Here is a 19,066-nt window from a genome sequence, read left to right as displayed (position 1 = left end):
GTTCACGGTGATTGGGTTTCGATGGTGAAAGGACCCGTCCTAATCCATCCGGACAAAGTCCACATCGATTATGAACGATTCACAACAGTTGATTACATCGCGAGGTACTTGACCTTTATATAATACATCTTACAAACATTGCATTCATTTTTGAAAAGACAATCTTTCATTACATCTACGATTGACGACATGCATACCATTTCATAATATATCTTACTATAATTGACTTAATAATAATCTTGATGAACTCAACGACTCGAATGCAACGTCTTTTGAAATATGTCATGAATGACTCCAATTAATATCTCTAAGATGAGCAAAAGCACAGCGGAAGATTTCTTTCATACCTGAGAATAAACATGCTTTAAAGTGTCAACCAAAAGGTTGGTGAGTTCATTAGTTTATCATAAACAAACATTTCATAATTTTAATAGACCACAAGATTTCATATTTCCAATTCTCATAAATAAACGTCCCATGCATAGAGACAAAAATATCATTCATATGGATTGAACACCTGGTAACCGACATTAACAATATGCATATAGAATATCCCCATCATTCCGGGATCCTCCTTCGGACATGATATAAATTTCGAAGTACTAAAGCATCCGGTACTTTGGATGGGGCTTGTTGGGCCCGATAGATCTATCTTTAGGATTCGCGTCAATTAGGGTGTCTGTTCCCTAATTCTTAGATTACCAGACTAAATAAAAAGGGGCATATTCGATTTCGATAATTCAACCATAGAATGTAGTTTCACGTACTTGTGTCTATTTTGTAAATCATTTATAAAAATTGCGCATGTATTCTCAGCCCAAAAATATAAAGGGTAAAAAGGCAAATGAAACTCACCTGACAACTTCAGAAATAAATCACAGAGATGTGACCGAAAATCGGAATGCAAGTAACCGTAGACCCCAACCTAGAGAACATATGTTGGTCAATAAGTGTCTAATAAGCTAGGTCGGTCTATAGGGTTCATATAGTGTCACGACCCTACTTTTTCCGTTATCTTTTTCCGTTAATTATTTAACGACCGTTAACTGTTAGTGTGCCACGTCATTTCTATGACATATATTATTATTTGTAATAATATATATATATATAATAATTATTATGTGTTATGTGAATATATGTATTCATATTTTATTTTGTACGTTTCTACGTCTCGCGGATTTCCATCCGGCGAATCTTTTCGGTTTTTAAACCAACGGTCGAGCTTTCGGGATTTTTAAATCCTAATTATTTAAATATGATATTTTAAGGTCATATTATTATTAGGTGTATTTATATTTATTTTTCGTCGCGCGTTTGTTATTTTTCCGGATTTTTAATCGCGTAAGCGTGTTTTCGCGTTTCGGGTTTCGTTCGGGCTTTCGGGCCACAAGGATTTATCATTTAAGAAAGTTGGCCCACCATGGGGCCCACCCCATCCCAAATTCGGCCGAACCCCATGAGGGGGGAGTGCCATTCCCTTATTTTCTTTTTTTTTTCATTTACACTTCACCTTAATTTCCCTAAAAACCTAATTGCACCAAAATTCTCTCAATTCCTCCTCTCCTTCCCTCTTTGGCCGTCGCCTACCACCACCATTATCATCATCTTCATTAATTTTCAAGCTTGGATCAAGAGATAGCTAGCATAAACGTGTTCCTCTCTTCGTTCTCTACGCGATTATATACTTTGATTCTCGATTTGGGTATAAACCCTAACCCTAGAACTTTTCATTTTTATTTATATTTTTGTATTTTGAGTTTATGTTATTAGTATGATGTTTATTAGTTGTTGTAATGTTGTTTGGATGCGTAGAATTACTCGTTTGCATATGTTTTCGGTTTGTAAATTTTGGACAGCAGTTTGATTCGTGTTTTCTGACTTTGTAACTGATATTAATGTTAAAATAAAGTACATAAATGAGTTCCTCTCATCAAGACATTAATTTTAGACTCCGGACTCATGTCGTTTCGATTCCCGGAGCCCTAGATATGCTTAATTTGATTTTTGTTAAAGATTGAAAGGTGTTCTTGGCATGAACAAGGTTGGGTCCGACTTTGTGACCATCCTTGGTGTCTTTAGGGTGTGTCATTTGGGTAGGACTGATGGTGGGATGAATTTTCATGTTCGGGTCACCTAAATCCGAGCCACGGTTCACCCGTTGTGCCTAAATTACTGTTTTGAGTAAATTGATTTTCCCAAGTGTGGTCATAGCTGATATCCACGACCTAGGGACTGTTCTTGGAGTGTTCTTGAGTTCATAATTTTGTTGGGTGGTTTGAGTAGGCGGAAATGCATATGTGGCTCGCCCGAAACCGACACCCGGGGCTCAAGATACGACCCGATGAACTTTTAAACTTAAAACTTATGGTTAATGATTAAACTTATGTTAAAATTAATGGATTTCATTATTAATTAATTACTTATGATAAAAGAAGTAATTATTATTATTTAAAACTTATGATATAAATATTTATTATATCATTTAATTATTAATTATGATTTAATTAACATTTTAATTAAACTTATGATTAATAATACTTTTATTATTAAAGGAAAATACTTATGATAAGTATTAAATTTATTTTTAAGAAATTATTAAAAGACTTATAATAAAGATTAAATAATTATTTAATTATTATAAGACTTAATTATTATTTAATTATGATTTAATTATTAAATACTTATGATTTAATAATTTTAATTAGAAACTTATGATATGATTAATAATTCATTATTAATTAAAAATACTTATGATATAATTTAAAAATTATTATTATTAATAATACTTATATTATGATTAGTATTTAATTAATTTATTTAAATACTTATGTCGTACTAATTATAACATTTCAACTTATATTAACTTTAATAATTCATTTTATTTAATTAAACTTATGTTAAGACATTATTATACACTTTTGACTTTAAATAACATTATAACCTATGTTATTATTATAACTTACACTTTTAAAATTAATGTTGACTATGTTTGACCAAGGTTGACTTTTGAGTTGACTTTCGGTTGACTTTGACTTTCAGTTGACTTCTGTTGACTTTCTAAATAAGGAAACTTTCCTAACTTCAAAACTTTCTAAAAATAGAACTTTCTAAATTTAGAAACTTTCCAAAAATAGAAACTTTCCAAAAATAGAAACTTTCTAAAAATAGAAAGTGTGTGTCCTTATGCTGTTCCAATCAAACCGATGCTTGCTGAGTAATGTTCTATGCCTACTTGCAACATGTACAATAGCTATCATACTAAGACTTGGCCTAAGTTAGTTATTTATTTCGACCTGCTTTATTTATAGGTCGGCGTTGTGATCTTTCTTGATCACTTTACTTTACTTGCTGTTCGCTTGTTTGTGAGATTTCTTCGGTTGCTAATTAAGGTGAGTTATAGTCCCGTTTTTATATACTTTTCAAAGTATACTTTTTGGGATGTGATTACATGCATATTTTTATTTACGGTTAGACACAAGTAACAGTTAAATTTAATTATTCATTGTGAGTTGGACAAAAATATTCCCTAGTCTGGTAACTGTAATCATTGGTTTCTACCGGTGAACGCGAATCCTACGGATAGATCTATCGGGTTTGACAACCCCATTTCGAGCTAGTCGCGCTAGCAATTTATAATCGGAATGTTTAGTACTTCGTAATTTGTTGTAGATACACTGTCCAAGTGTATATTTTTATTGTGTTTGGCAAGGGTAAATAAAGGGTTAAGTGGTTACCAGGTGGCTCATTGATAATGGAATAATGTTTAATGTTTTCTAACATTTTTAAATCTTGTGGTCTAAAGTTTACTTATTTATTTAAACCTATAATTCACTCAACCTTTGTGTTGACAGTTTACTTGCATGTTTTCACAGGTACTTGAGTTATTTGATGCTTCCGCTGTCGTTAGAAGAGTCTGCATGCATTTGGGCAGATTTTATGAAACTATTTATGAAACTTAAGTTTGCATTCTATTTTGGATAATTTAAATTGTGGGTTTGTTGACAACGTTTTGTGTCAACTTTTGGTTCATTACTATGGTTGGTTGATTTTAAACTACTTAATTGGGTTTGTTTCCTTTTTGGGAAACATTTTGAAATAAAGGAATGCAACTTTGTTTATTTAATTCATTTAAGTCCGATCAAGCTATGAGACCAACTGATGGATCCGTTAAGTGTTTTGACGGGGTCGTCACATGTGGTATCAGAGCTCTGGTTGTAGGGAACTAGGCGGTCTTAATGTGGTCAACCCGTGGTTATTAGGGTGCATTAGAGTCTAGTCTACAGCCCGACCTTTTTGCTATAGCATTAATATGCATTTCATTTCGTATAAGTTATATTATTAGCTTTCATATCTTTTTAGTATGTGGTTTGCGGTTTTGCTGTTTGCAGATGTCGACTTCGAGTGATAACTCTGTTGCTGCTCCTGCTCCACCGTCTCCTGCTAGACGTCGTGCTAATCAACCAGAGATCGATGATCCTGTTCATTACTATTTTTCTACCATTACTCATATGAACCGGGCTTATAATGAGGTGACACGTATTAACGCCCTTAGTGATTGTTTGCGCACTTTGCCACATAATGAAGTTATGGACGAGATCCGTGCCGACATGGGTAACTTTATCACTTTCAAGCATAGGGTTGAGGATGCGAACCGTAAGCGTGATCGAGAGGTTAATGCTAAGTTCGAGGCTCTCGAGAGCATTGTTCGTGTGTTGAAGGAAGAGTTGGATGTTGTGAAAGGGAAGTTGCGTAAGTATGAGGATCCTGCTGAGACTCATGCTGGACCAGCTTATCACACCCGCTCTAAGCGAATGTGATGTGATTATTCATATTGATTATCTATTTCATCAGAATTAATGTCCTTTTTATACATACATTTTGGGTTATGTACGGCGTTTTGCCGAGGATTTTATTAAGATTTTGTTATGGGATATTTTTTCATTATGTATGGATGGTTATTTTTATGACGTCTATTATCATGTTTTATTTCTGATATTATGGCTCTTGGCATGTTATATTATGCGTAATATATGTTCATGTATGTTAGGTGCTATGTATGTTGTATGATGTTATCATAAAATATGTATGCATGTGATGGTTATTTCTATAACAATCATAACTGTCATGTTATTACTCATAGTGTTAGTTGACTAATATCTTAATGGTTAGTCTTTTCGTGTTTTGATCTATTCCTTTATGACACTAGTATTATTCTTGGTACTAACGGATGTGTTATTCTATTTTGAAGATCATGCCTCCAAGGGAGTCCACTGAAGCGCGTATGCAACGCCTGATCAATGAAGGAATTGCTGCTGCTATGGCAGCAAATGCTAATGTTAACGCCAATGTGAACAACAACGTGGGATGCTCCCACAAAACTTTTATGGCTGGTCGACCCTAAGAATTCAGTGGTACGGAAGGACCAATAGGGCTTACTCATTGGTTCGAGAAAATCGAATCTATTTTCAGGGTCAGTCGGGTCCGTGAAGAGGACAAAGTTAGTTTCGCTAGTTGCACTCTCAAGGATAGTGCCTTGACATGGTGGAACAATCTGGTTAGTAGTTTGGGAAGCGATGTAGCTTATGGTTTGGCCTGGAATGATTTTAAGGAAAGATTGATCACCCGCTATAGACCTCGGGGTGAGCTTAAGAAGCTAGAGGTTGAGCTCAAGAATTTGAAAATGCATGGCACCGAGTTAGATGCCTATGAACGAAGGTTTTTCGAGTTAACTTTGCTGTGTCCTAGGGTTTATGCGGATGAGGACCGCAAAATTGAGGCTTACATTGATGGTTTGTCCGAGAAGATTGAACACGGGGTTGAGTCCAGTGAACCCCAGACTATTGAGGCAGCTATGTCTATGGCCCACAAACTTAATGACAAGGTGTTGAGAAGAAGCAAGACTACAGTTGTTGAAAGTAGTGAGGAGGTTGTCAAGAAGGCTGATAATGGGAAACGAAAGTGGGATAACAACCGCAATCAAAACCAGGGCCAGCAGAAGAAACAGGATACCTCAGGTGCTAATAACAGAAATCAGCGTGTGTGTCCTCGTTGCTATAAAGCTCATGATGGTTACTGCACAGTTACTTGTAAGAGGTGCTCTAAGCAAGGACACATTGCTAAAGATTGTATAGTGCTTTTGCCGGGGTCTGCTACTCCCGCGACTGGTGGTAATAATAATAATGTTGGTAATAGAGGTGGTAACGGTAACGGTAATGGGAAATCGAATAATGGAGGTAATCCAAGGGTTTGTTATGAGTGTGGGAAGTCGGGGCATTTCCGAGATGCTTGTCCCAACAAGAAGACTGCAGAGACTGCACGCGGCCGAGCGTTCAACATTAATGCTAAGGATGCGGAGGAAGATCCTAAGCTTGTTACTGGTACGTTCTCAGTCAACGATTTATCAGTTTATGTGTTATTTGATTCAGGGGCTGATTTAAGTTTCGTGTCGAGTAAATTAAGTTCGAGAATCAAAACGCCGTTAACTCTCTTAGACAATACTTATGTTGTTGAAGTAGCTAATGGTAAGGGACTTACTGCTAAGACTGTACATCATAAGTGTAACATTAATCTGGGTGGTAGGGATTTCGAGATAGATTTGATACCGATTGAACTTGGTAGTTTTGATACTGTTATTGGTATGGATTGGCTGTCTGCGAACCATGCTGAGATCGTGTGTTATGATAAGGCTATTTGTATTACTGATGTGATTGGAGAGCCACTGATGGTCTTTGGAGATAAGAAATGCACACAGTTAAACCTTATTAGCTGTATGAAAGTTCGTAAACATCTCCGCAAAGGCTGTCATGCTATCCTTGCTCATGTTGTTGATCCTAGTAAGGAAGTAAAGAATGTTGATGACGTTCACGTTGTTAGGGATTTTCCCGAGGTGTTTCCCGATGACTTACCTGGCCTTCCGCTGCAACTCGCGGTAGAATTTCAGATTGATCTTGTTCCCGGCGCTGCTCCTGTAGCACGTGCTCCTTATCGTCTTGCGCCTTCTGAACTTCAAGAATTGTCAAGTCAACTCCGTGAGTTGTTAGACAAAGGTTTTATTCGTCCTAGTTCGTCCCCTTGGGGAGCTCCTGTTCTGTTTGTTAAGAAGAAGGATGGTTCTTTTCGTTTATGCATTGATTATCGTGAACTGAATAAGCTCACTGTTAAAAATCGTTATCCTCTTCCGAGAATTGATGATCTGTTCGATCAGCTTCAGGGTTCTTCTGTTTATTCAAAAATTGATCTTCGTTCTGGCTATCATCAGTTGCGTGTTAAAGAATCTGATGTTTCAAAAACTGCTTTTCGCACCCATTACGGTCACTTTGAATTTCTTGTTATGCCGTTCGGATTGACAAATGCACCTGCTGTGTTCATGGACCTCATGAACCGTGTGTGTAGACCCTATCTGGACAAGTTCGTTATTGTTTTCATCGACGACATCCTTATCTATTCTAAGAGTGATGAAGAGCACGAAGAACACTTGAGGTTAGTGCTTGATTTGTTAAAGAAAGAAGAATTGTACGCTAAGTTCACTAAGTGTGCTTTTTGGTTAAGAGAAGTTCAGTTCCTTGGTCATATTGTTAGTAAACAGGGAATAGAAGTTGATCCTGCTAAAATTGAGGCGATTGAAAAGTGGGAAACCCCGAAAACTCCTACTCAGATTCGTCAGTTCTTAGGGTTGGCAGGTTACTATCGAAGGTTCATTCAGGATTTCTCTCGTATTGCGAAACCTCTGACTGCTTTAACGCATAAGGGGAAGAAGTATGAGTGGAAGGATGAACAAGAGAATGCTTTTCAGATTTTGAAGAAAAAGTTGACTACCGCTCCGATTTTGTCACTACCAGAGGGTAATGATGATTTTGTTGTTTATTGCGATGCATCACGACAAGGCTATGGTTGCGTTTTGATGCAACGAAAGAAGGTTATTGCGTATGCGTCACGTCAGTTGAAGATTCACGAACAGAACTATACAACTCATGATTTAGAGTTGGGGGCTGTTGTTTTTGCACTTAAGATTTGGAGACATTATTTGTATGGGGTCAAGAGTACTGTGTACACAGATCACAAAAGTCTTCAACATATCCTCGATCAGAAACAGTTGAACATGAGACAACAAAGATGGATTGAGACGTTGAATGATTACGATTGTGAACTTTTGTATCATCCGGGTAAGGCCAATGTGGTGGCGGATGCGTTGAGTCGTAAAGAAAGGGCTGAACCTCGCAGGTTTAGGGCCTTGAATATGACAATTAGAACAAACCTCGCAAGGCAGATTCTTGAGGCACAACAAGAAGCCTTAAAGGAAGAGAATTTTGTGAAAGAGAACGTAAGAGGTATGGCTAAGAAATTTGAGATTCGAGCAGATGGTACTAGGTACTTTGTAGGACGTCTTTGGGTTCCAAAGTTTGGTGAACTGCGACAACTTGTTTTGGATGAGGCTCATAAGTCTAGGTACTCTATTCATCCTGGTTCAGGAAAGATGTATCATGATCTTAAGGAGCTGTATTGGTGGCCAAATTTGAAAGGTGATGTGGCTACGTATGTGGCTAAGTGTTTGACCTGTGCTAAGGTTAAAGCTGAACATCAAAAACTGTCTGGAGTGTTGGTACAACCCGAGATTCCCGAGTGGAAGTGGGAAGGAATTACAATGGATTTTATTACTAAGTTACCGAGAGTTGCGGGTGGCTATGACACTATCTGGGTGATTGTAGATCGACTCACTAAGTCGGCTCACTTTTTGCCAATCAGGGAAACAGATTCAATGGAGAAGCTCACTCGTTTGTACTTGAAGGAGATTGTTTCTAGGCATGGTGTTCCTGTATCCATTATTTCGGACCGAGACAGTAGTTTTGTATCGAGGTTTTGGCGATCTTTACAGGAAGCCTTGGGAACTAGATTAGATATGAGCACCGCTTATCATCCTCAAATGGATGGTCAAAGTGAGAGGACCATTCAGACATTAGAAGATATATTGCGAGCTTGTGTGATTGATTTTGGGAATGGGTGGGATAAGTATTTGCCGTTAGCTGAGTTTTCTTATAACAACAGTTATCACGCAAGTATTAAAGCCGCACCGTTTGAAGCTTTGTACGGTAGGAAATGTAGGTCTCCTATTTGTTGGAATGAGGTTGGGGATGCTCAACTTACAGGTCCAGAGATTATTCACGAGACTACTGAGAAGATTGTTCAAATTAAAGAAAGGTTGAGAACTGCTAGAAGCCGGCAAAAGAGTTATGCCGACAAAGGAAGGAAAGATGTTGAATTTCAAGTTGGTGATCGTGTTATGTTAAAAGTTTCGCCTTGGAAGGGTGTTATTCATTTTGGTAAAAGAGGGAAGTTAAGTCCTCGTTTCGTGGGACCGTTTGAGATCATTGAAAGAGTTGGACCGGTGGCTTATCGTTTGAAGTTGCCACAAGAACTCAGTGCTGTTCACGATGTTTTCCATATTTCGAACTTAAAGAAGTGTTTGGCTGAATTTGATCAGACTATTCCTTTGGAGGAACTTCAAGTTGACAAGCAATTGCATTTTATTGAGGAGCCAGTTGAGATCATGGACCGAGAGGTTAAGACTCTTAAACAGAGCAGAATTCCTATTGTTCGGGTCCGATGGAACGCTAGACGCGGTCCCGAGTTTACTTGGGAGCGTGAAGACCAAATGAAGCAGAAGTACCCGCATTTGTTCTCAGATGCCGAGTCAACCCCTGCGCCTGCTTAAATTTCGGGACGCAATTTCCGTAACGGGAAGGTACTGTCACGACCCTACTTTTTCCGTTATCTTTTTCCGTTAATTATTTAACGACCATTAACTGTTAGTGTGCCACGTCATTTCTATGACCTATATTATTATTTGTAATAATATATATATATATAATAATTATTATGTGTTATTTGAATATATGTATTCATATTTTATTTTGTACGTTTCTACGTCTCGCGGATTTCCATCCGGCGAATCTTTTCGGTTTTTAAACCAACGGTCGAGCTTTCGGGATTTTTAAATCCTAATTATTTAAATATGATATTTTAAGGTCATATTATTATTAGGTGTATTTATATTTATTTTTCATCGCGCGTTTGTTATTTTTCCGGATTTTTAATCGCGTAAGCGTGTTTTCGCGTTTCGGGTTTCGTTCGGGCTTTCGGGCCACAAGGATTTATCATTTAAGAAATTTGGCCCACCATGGGGCCCACCCCATCCCAAATTCGGCCGAACCCCATGAGGGGGGAGTGCCATTCCCTTATTTTCTTTTTTTTTTCATTTACACTTCACCTTAATTTCCCTAAAAACCTAATTGCACCAAAATTCTCTCAATTCCTCCTCTCCTTCCCTCTTTGGCCGTCGCCTACCACCACCATTATCATCATCTTCATTAATTTTCAAGCTTGGATCAAGAGATAGCTAGCATAAACGTGTTCCTCTCTTCGTTCTCTACGCGATTATATACTTTGATTCTCGATTTGGGTATAAACCCTAACCCTAGAACTTTTCATTTTTATTTATATTTTTGTATTTTGAGTTTATGTTATTAGTATGATGTTTATTAGTTGTTGTAATGTTGTTTGGATGCGTAGAATTACTCGTTTGCATATGTTTTCGGTTTGTAAATTTTGGACAGCAGTTTGATTCGTGTTTTCTGACTTTGTAACTGATATGAATGTTAAAATAAAGTACATAAATGAGTTCCTCTCATCAAGACATTAATTTTAGACTCCGGATTCATGTCGTTTCGATTCCCGGAGCCCTAGATATGCTTAATTTGATTTTTGTTAAAGATTGAAAGGTGTTCTTGGCATGAACAAGGTTGGGTCCGACTTTGTGACCATCCTTGGTGTCTTTAGGGTGTGTCATTTGGGTAGGACTGATGGTGGGATGAATTTTCATGTTCGGGTCACCTAAATCCGAGCCACGGTTCACCCGTTGTGCCTAAATTACTGTTTTGAGTAAATTGATTTTCCCAAGTGTGGTAATAGCTGATATCCACGACCTAGGGACTGTTCTTGGAGTGTTCTTGAGTTCATAATTGTGTTGGGTGGTTTGAGTAGGCGGAAATGCATATGTGGCTCGCCCGAAACCGACACCCGGGGCTCAAGATACGACCCGATGAACTTTTAAACTTAAAACTTATGGTTAATGATTAAACTTATGTTAAAATTAATGGATTTCATTATTAATTAATTACTTATGATAAAAGAAGTAATTATTATTATTTAAAACTTATGATATAAATATTTATTATATCATTTAATTATTAATTATGATTTAATTAACATTTTAATTAAACTTATGATTAATAATACTTTTATTATTAAAGGAAAATACTTATGATAAGTATTAAATTTGTTTTTGAGAAATTATTAAAAGACTTATAATAAATATTAAATAATTATTTAATTATTATAAGACTTAATTATTATTTAATTATGATTTAATTATTAAATACTTATGATTTAATAATTTTAATTAGAAACTTATGATATGATTAATAATTCATTATTAATTAAAAATACTTATGATATAATTTAAAAATTATTATTATTAATAATACTTATATTATGATTAGTATTTAATTAATTTATTTAAATACTTATGTCGTACTAATTATAACATTTCAACTTATATTAACTTTAATAATTCATTTTATTTAATTAAACTTATGTTAAGACATTATTATACACTTTTGACTTTAAATAATATTATAACCTATGTTATTATTATAACTTACACTTTTAAAATTAATGTTGACTATGTTTGACCAAGGTTGACTTTTGAGTTGACTTTCGGTTGACTTTGACTTTCAGTTGACTTCTGTTGACTTTCTAAATAAGGAAACTTTCCTAACTTCAAAACTTTCTAAAAATAGAACTTTCTAAATTTAGAAACTTTCCAAAAATAGAAACTTTCCAAAAATAGAAACTATCTAAAAATAGAAAGTGTGTGTCCTTATGCTGTTCCAATCAAACCGATGCTTGCTGAGTAATGTTCTATGCCTACTTGCAACATGTACAATAGCTATCATACTAAGACTTGGCCTAAGTTAGTTATTTATTTCGACCTGCTTTATTTATAGGTCGGCGTTGTGATCTTTCTTGATCACTTTACTTTACTTGCTGTTCGCTTGTTTGTGAGATTTCTTCGGTTGCTAATTAAGGTGAGTTATAGTCCCGTTTTTATATACTTTTCAAAGTATACTTTTTGGGATGTAATTACATGCATATTTTTATTTACGGTTAGACACAAGTAACAGTTAAATTTAATTATTCATTGTGAGTTGGACAAAAATATTCCCTAGTCTGGTAACTGTAATCATTGGTTTCTACCGGTGAACGCGAATCCTACGGATAGATCTATCGGGTTTGACAACCCCATTTCGAGCTAGTCGCGCTAGCAATTTATAATCGGAATGTTTAGTACTTCGTAATTTGTTGTAGATACACTGTCCAAGTGTATATTTTTATTGTGTTTGGCAAGGGTAAATAAAGGGTTAAGTGGTTACCAGGTGGCTCATTGATAATGGAATAATGTTTAATGTTTTCTAACATTTTTAAATCTTGTGGTCTAAAGTTTACTTATTTATTTAAACCTATAATTCACTCAACCTTTGTGTTGACAGTTTACTTGCATGTTTTCACAGGTACTTGAGTTATTTGATGCTTCCGCTGTCGTTAGAAGAGTCTGCATGCATTTGGGCAGATTTTATGAAACTATTTATGAAACTTAAGTTTGCATTCTATTTTGGATAATTTAAATTGTGGGTTTGTTGGCAACGTTTTGTGTCAACTTTTGGTTCATTACTATGGTTGGTTGATTTTAAACTACTTAATTGGGTTTGTTTCCTTTTTGGGCAACATTTTGAAATAAAGGAATGCAACTTTGTTTATTTAATTCATTTAAGTCCGATCAAGCTATGGGACCAACTGACGGATCCGTTAAGTGTTTTGACGGGGTCGTCACATATAGTCTTATTGCTCAAGTCCTACTCATAAATTTAGCAAAATTTAGCAAAAGTCAACAAAAGTAAAATTAAGTCAAATGTAAGTCAAACGCAAGTCAAACACAGTCAACATAGTCAACACCAGTCAACAATCTCATAATATTACTCAAGTTGGTCAAATAGTCAAACATAGGTCAAACTTAAGTTATACATTTTTATTTAGTAAAAACAATATTATTTACATATATGTATATGTAGTAACTTTACAGCTGATTTTGGGTCCCACCAAATCCGATATAATACTTTGGGTCGTGACCGTTAGAAAGTATGTCATCCCACCTTTCTATAGACAGTTTATTTGACAAAGACGGAGTTACAGTTTGAAAGTTATGACCTCGCGAAAACAGTCCTTCAAAACACTAAATGCTGAGTTTTGCTGTTGTTAACAGTATTGGATCAGCCCCGATGTTCCATTTTCGTACTCGTTTTAGACCAGTTTAGTCTCGACAAAATCATACATATAACATATCGTTTTAAAGCTTGTCGTAAATACTTTCAATATCAATTAATGGTTTTTATCCAAACTTAACCAATTTCAAATTATGAGTCCGCAAAGTAGGCTCGAGAGTCATTTTTGTTAAAAATGCTAAAACTTTCGGTTAACGATCCAAATTTGAATCCGGCTGACCTGAGTTAACCAAATTTGTATCACAGCTCAAAAATGACATTTTAGATGTTTTGGTGACTTCCGTTTTCTAAAATTATGCATATGGGTCAATTTATTCACGTTTGACCCGAATAGGTCATAAATCTCTCTTTAAACCAAAATAGACCCAAAACTCATTTTTAAAGCACCAAAACTTGCAGGAATACTTAAATCAACATATAGAATTTGTTTACGCTGACCGTTATCCATTTTGACATTTTTAGACTCAAACGGGTCGAGTGTCCAAATGGACGGTCCAAGTTCGGGTGTCCATTTTCGCATGCAATTATCTCAAAATCTAGAAACTTTTAAGATACAACACCTATATGAAAACTTAACTACTAATCATGAAATTTTCAAATATAAAATCCACATTTTCCAGAACTCAAGTTAATTAAACATATTGGCCTGTTTAGTTTGTACTTAACACGTATTGTTACAAATTTTCTCGCGCGTCATACAAACAACGGACATAATTCATAACACATAAAACATGGTAACATGGAAAACTCCAGATCAAAAGTAGACTCAAAATGGATTCCAAAAAGTCTAGCCAGGGCCTCATACGATGTCTACAAGTCGGGTTTCAGAAGAGGTACATTTATGGTTCGCTAAATCAGTTTCTGACTGCGCACAAATCTCGTAATGGCTATAACCGGAGCTAGGGACAAGCAAATCAAGCTAGGTCAGTGGTCCTAGTTCAAGGACAAGTCAAATTACCACATATCCAAAAATGAGAAACTTTTGTTTAGCCAATTGGTGCAGTTTATTCAATCAAATTGGACATTCTGTTTCAGCTCAATTCAGAAGTTACCAAATCTACGGCCTTAGTGTGCACAATGTCTCGGGTTTCAGAGGTTTCAATAAACTAGACATTTATCACATAACATACAAAGTTCGATAATCCAGAAGGCCAAGGTCTCAAAAGGTGTACAACTCTTACTATAAAACTATAGGTGCATACGTTACAGATTTGGACAGAATGCAGGTTACCATTTCGACAAGCACATTACTCAAGCTTCACAAATCCAAATGATGCAAGGCCTAGATGAAACGTTAACTACAACATATGAAATTTTCAGATATGCAAAGTCCTAAATCACTATCATACTTCAAATAAATTTAAAAGTCAGTTTTATAATACTGAGCAAATCAGTTTTTCATATACGATCAATTAAGCATAACGGGAGTATTACAAATCTAAATAGAATGATATCCTAGTATAACTTGAGTGTTTTTAAATCCTCTACACAATTATGATCAGTTTAAAATTCAATTCTATGTCCATTTTTCCAGAATTCGACATAATCACATATTCATCACAAAAACTTCAATCAATCATATCTTAAGCATACGGTAATGAAAATACGCGAATCTAAAGCCTAAAATTATTAATTTTGCGAGAGGATTTTAATTATTTCATAATATTTAACATTTAAGAAAACTAAGTTTCTGTAACCACACAAAACAAATTCGGGATTAAACATAAACACATCAAACGAGCAATATAACACATACTATCATGTATAATCATATAGACTTGAGCAATAGACACTATATCTACCCTAATATGTAACAAAAACATGAAAACCCAAAAATTTGAGTTTTTAAAACTTACACAAATCATGAAATTGTTGATATGGATGTGTAGAGCTCTTCGAGAGGAATCCGAATATATAAACGATTTTATGATCCATCAAGTTTTTAAGGTGTTCTTGAGTGATAAAAGATTGATGATGATGATGAATAGTAGTGGGTGTTCTTGAGAGAAAAAATTGGGTGTTTGATAAAATGAATCTGGAAAGGGCAATAATATAGATAGATTAGATAAGGTCACGGGTGTTTTACTGGTTAATCACGGGTATAGATATAACACGGTGTAATAATTAAATAAACTCGGGTATTAAATGTGTAGTCACGGGTTGGTATTTAATATTTATCTGTTATCTAAAACCCAATGTATTTTAGTTTAATATGATTCAATGATTGGTTAATTTTATATTTATAAAAATTATATATATATATATATATATATATATATATATATATATATATATATATATATATTGTTTTAAACCTTTTAAAATTCTTGACGTCATACCTAGTTGGTGTGTTTCATTATTTATTATATTTTTAATAAGTCTATAATTTATAAAACTCATTTTCGGATCATCGTTTATTTTAAAATCACATAAGTTCCTTTTTAACTCATTTACTATCAATTGAATGACAATTGAGCGTTACCGTTGTTTACTAAATAACTTCGAAATCACTAAATATATATTCTATACACTTTATTTATATGTATATATACTTTCTAAATAATATTTATTATATATTATTATTATTTACGTAATTAATTCTAACAATTACAATATATAATATTTCATTTTATTATTTACATATATATATATATATATATATATATATATATATAATTATATACATATCTATTTACAAGTAATCGTATTGTGAGTCGTCGGGAAAAGTCAAAGGTCAAATGGATTCATAAAAATAGTTCAAAATTTTTGAGACTCAACTTTACAGACTTTGCTTATCGTGTTGAAATCAAATAAGAATTAAGTTTAAATTTGGTCGGAAATTTCCGGGTCGTCACAGTACCTACCCGTTAAAGAAATTTCGTCCCGAAATTTGAGTGAGGTGGTCATGGCTAACAATAAAAATGTTTTCATGACGAATATGAGTTGATAAATAGAGTTTTATCATCTTTGATTAATATGGGTAAAACAATTCGATTTTTCGAAGAGCACGAATGAAGCTATCACAAATGATTGGGATAGAGATTTAACTTTTGACGTAGTCATGATTGAATTTAGAAAATAAGGCGCTTCTTTACTTTTGACGTTGTCTTGGTTGAATTCCGGGATTCAAGGGATTTAAAGAAAATCTATGAAATCTATAAGATCTGATTTTTCGGTAAATGAGGAAATTAGGATCTCTTTAATTAAATGTGATGATCTGCCTCGATTGCTCTATCTGATATTTCCATTATAAATTAAATTCTTCCGTTTCATTATTCTCATCATTCCTATACTTTCTTTCTTAGTTCATACATCCAAACGATTGTGAAAATGCTTAATCCAGTTCTGACTCTTGTCCTCATCCTTACTATCGCAACAATCATTTTCCTTTTCCAACTTCCACCGGAGGAATCTGTGTTCTTCAACATCGCCCTTGGGGCGATACTATTCTTAATTATACCGTGTCTTTATATTGCTATTCGTATTAATATACACGGTTTGTAATTTCTGTGTTGTTATTGGGTTTTATATCTTCCCTTATATTTCGAAGCCCCTTGCTTCTGTCTCCTATAATCATTGCCATCCACAGATAATGTTTTCTCTTATTTGCTGCTATTTATACTCCTATTTACACTTCGAAGCTTTATGCTCTGTTTCTCTTCTATCCATTAAGTACCTCAAGTAATGGTCCAGAATTCGTGGTTATGGAGTTTCGAATGAAAATGGTTAATGTTTTAAGAAGGAAATCGTAATAGCACGATTTGATTTTCAAATTTATCAACATCACGGAAGATAGAACCATCAAGAATACATTTTCTTGATATGTTCATAAGTTAAGTAGAATGAAAGAGTTATGTAACATGGCACATGATGAGGGTGTGATCTACTGTGAACCATCATCACGTTTCATTAGAAACTTAGCATGACTTACTGTAATATAATCACGTTGGCCAAGCGTCATTATATTATACTAACTCATGCTTCAATTCCCAACACTTCTCCACAATTCATTCATAATTTATACTTAGATTTTACAGAAGTTTTCAATATAATGAAATACAGAAAACACGAAGAGGTAGATAATTTCGGACAAGAATATTTATGAAAATATCCTCAGAAATATCGAAGATATTTATGATGATATTTTGGAATTTCTAAGTTCGAAGGTTGATGAAGAAAAATTTTTCGCAAGATTTTAACATGACTTCGGAGCAAGATATTCTCTAAAGATTTCATCGGATCCAGAATTACCTGGATTCTTTGAATATAGGGGTTGGTCCTTGTATTTGTCATTGGTCTCCTTCATGGTTAACTCAATCTGTTTTTCTGTACCAAATTTTCTATCGAGCGTTCCTAACACTCCTTTCTTTATCATCAAACTTTTGGCCGTTTAGACCATCTACCATTTTTCTATTTCCTTTGCATTTAATGCTACAATATCTGAATCATCGGTTATCAATTTGAGGTGGTTTCAGGAGAACTGTGTTTTTAGATGATTAAACGCTGATGGTAATATGATGGAATATGAAAGGTTCCCAGATAATAATAAAAGAGCACGCATATATATCAAGGTTATAATTAGGTTGTTTCGAACGAAAAATTGAAGTTGACTTGTTGGAGCTGTGACAAAATTGGCTAATTTGGAAAGAGATTGCAAAGTTATTTTCGGTAATAATAACGCTAAAGGAATTAGCACAGCTACGCGTTAAACGTTTATTCAGTTTTCGAGAGTTTTTCAGGTATACTACTATATGCATAAATCTTTCCTTCCGTAGATGAAGTGCGGTTGGTTCATCCTCTCGATTGAGGTGTTTTCAAGAATCATGAAAGGTTTGAACGCGGATTGTAATCGTCAAGATACAAATGAGGTTTAAGATGAAATCAAGTGGCAAACTTGAAGAATTGTTTAGTTTCATATATTATAATCAATATTTTAATTCATTTTAATTGTCCAATCTTATTAGTCCACAGTCGATAGTCCACAGTTGACAGTCCAATAATTCATACAAAGTTTAATATATAATATTCGAATTTATTAATACGTGTCGTGACCCGTATATGTCTCAGACTCGATCACAACTCAAACTATATATATTATTGTAGAATCAACCTCAACCCTGTTTAGAGAACTCGATCATTACTGCATATAGAGTGTCTATGGTTATTCTAAATAATATATATAGATGCGTCGATATGATATGTCAAAACCTTGTATACGTGTCCCGATATTTAAAATGCGTAAAATAAATAACAGAAATTAAATGACGATAAATAAAATTGCGAGAATTAAAATTGCGATAAATAAAATGTAGTCAGTTAGCTAGGAACAGTTAGCTAGGATTTTGTTAGCGTGGATTCTTAACAATATTCGCATAGTTAATTTGTTTGTTTCTAATAAATTTTATTTTGTCCAATGTTTTCTTCATTATGCCACTTGTTGAATTCTGATAGATCAAAATTCAAGTATGAAATTGAATGAAAATGGTTATTCTGTGGTGAACGGAGACGTATATCGGTGGATCTAAGTAGAATAGTAAATGACTGTTGAATCAGATTTGAAGAATGTACAGTGTAACTTATTAATGTGAAATTTAAATATTCCTCGGGTATTACCTACCCGTTGAAATATTTTCACCATTATTAGTTTGTACAAAAGAATTTTAATTACAATT

The sequence above is a fragment of the Rutidosis leptorrhynchoides genome, chromosome 3 (assembly GCF_046630445.1).
Source record: "Rutidosis leptorrhynchoides isolate AG116_Rl617_1_P2 chromosome 3, CSIRO_AGI_Rlap_v1, whole genome shotgun sequence".
In the NCBI taxonomy this organism is placed as follows: Eukaryota; Viridiplantae; Streptophyta; class Magnoliopsida; order Asterales; family Asteraceae; genus Rutidosis; species Rutidosis leptorrhynchoides.
Note: the sequence above shows the minus strand (reverse complement) of the source record.